Source organism: Etheostoma spectabile, chromosome 1 (genome assembly GCF_008692095.1).
Source record: "Etheostoma spectabile isolate EspeVRDwgs_2016 chromosome 1, UIUC_Espe_1.0, whole genome shotgun sequence".
Lineage (NCBI taxonomy): Eukaryota > Metazoa > Chordata > Actinopteri > Perciformes > Percidae > Etheostoma > Etheostoma spectabile.
In genome coordinates this window covers 14,927,965-14,929,555 of record NC_045733.1, presented here as the reverse complement: position 1 = coordinate 14,929,555, position 1,591 = coordinate 14,927,965, and the positions used below count along the sequence as shown (strand labels likewise).

Sequence of the window (1,591 nt, the reverse complement as noted above, 5' to 3'; positions counted from 1 at the left end):
GTGTGTGTGTGTGTGTGTGTGTGTGTGTGTGTGTGTGTTTCAGAGAGAAAGGGGTGATGGGCAAAGAAAGAAAAGAATGAGAGAGAGCACTGTAGGTAGGCAGTGAAAGTAATGGTGCTGTTTATGGATTGGGGCTATTTTGTACATCAAAGTATACAGAAAAGGAGAGAGAAAGAGGGAGGGAGAGAGAGAGAGGGAGGGGAAAGTCTGCTGCAGGCCATTTGATTGTCATTGTTTCTCCTAGGTCATGTGGGAGTGCATATGCCTTGTTTTTAGTCTTTTGGTTTTCCCTCTTCTGTTTTTCCTTTCTCCCCAGTAATATCAAGCAACACTGTTGAAAATGCTATTGACATAAGACTATAACAAGCACAGCTAGCTCTTCTTTGTTGTTTCCATGGATCAAAAACTCCAGATTGCTCTGTGTCCTGCCTCTCTCGGTGTCTCTCTAATATGCTGTGTGCGACCTACCCTTCTAAGCCTTTCATAATCATTTTAAAGTAGTCAGTCTTAATCGCTTCATCCCTCTCCTTAATCTCATCATACATATTCTTTAATCTCCTCAGAGAAATACTGTGTCTGCATACACAGTTACACTCAACGTAATCATTATGGATATATGGTCTAAATGCTCACGTTTCATTTTTCTTTTGGGCCTGTGATTTGATTTCATTATTGCTCACTAATCTGGCTAACCACCAAACATCTGTGCAGGTACCCACAAACACACACACACAAACCCACAGGCACACAAATGTCCAAATGATATCTCAACATGCAAAGGATACGCAGCTAACTGTCCATTCCACATGAAAGGATCATTTATGTTTTAGAAATTATGGTTTCCAAGCCAAGTGACAAGTGCCGAAAGTCAATGGAAATCAACCAGAGAAGGTCCGTCATGCTTTGACATAAATTTACACCCACGTTAATCACAAAGTCGCAAAATGGAGCCTCTTCCTTCTTTCTTGACACTCTGCAGAATGTCCTTCAGGTCTCCTTCCAGCGTCATATGTGAGAGCCTGTCCAAAGAGATTTGACAAGGGCCCGGCAAGGAGAAGGAAATAAAACCCAGAGAGAGGAGGCAAACATATTAATCTTGTTAAGTTAAACGCCGACCCCCACCTCCTCTCTCCGTGCTCCTCAACTCTACTCCTCTCCCCATTCCACACCCAGATAATGTGCAGTGCTCACAGTGAAAAATCAGCTAATTTCAGACCACGACTCAGTCTGGCTTACAGAGGCTCTTAGGGTGGTGCTGAGCTCTGTGCTGCTCCTCCATTAGTCGCCCCCCCACCACTGTCTCTGCCTCTGCCTCTGCCTTTGCCGCTGTTTCTGTGTTTTTACTGTGTCTCTCTCCAACATACAGTCACACACATTCAATCTTCCGTCTCTGTCTCGGCACACGCACTTACAGGAAAACACTCGCACACATTTATCTTGGTCCTTCATCGTCGGCCCATCCGTGACCTTGAGATGTATGATGGATGTGGGTCTTTGATGTAAGTGAGTTTTAAGTTTTAGATTGACAAGGATGGAACATATTTGATTATGTTACTGAGAGAGAGAGAGAGAGAGAGAGAGAGAGAAGCAG

The 1,591-nt window shown here is 44.0% G+C and overlaps 1 protein-coding gene and 1 long non-coding RNA gene across 4 annotated transcripts in view; one reads left to right on the top strand and one right to left on the bottom strand.

Annotated features, from left to right (window-relative positions):
• The window catches only part of LOC116674101 (uncharacterized), a 16,058-nt gene extending 14,492 nt beyond the window's left edge, over positions 1-1,566 (bottom strand). The window contains exon 1 of the long non-coding RNA XR_004327988.1: positions 1,556-1,566. This is a non-coding gene — a long non-coding RNA (uncharacterized LOC116674101). The remainder of the gene's footprint in view (positions 1-1,555) is intronic.
• The window catches only part of pcdh9 (protocadherin 9), a 212,952-nt gene that overhangs the window by 103,797 nt on the left and 107,564 nt on the right, over positions 1-1,591 (top strand). The gene's annotated exons all lie outside the window — the stretch shown is intronic.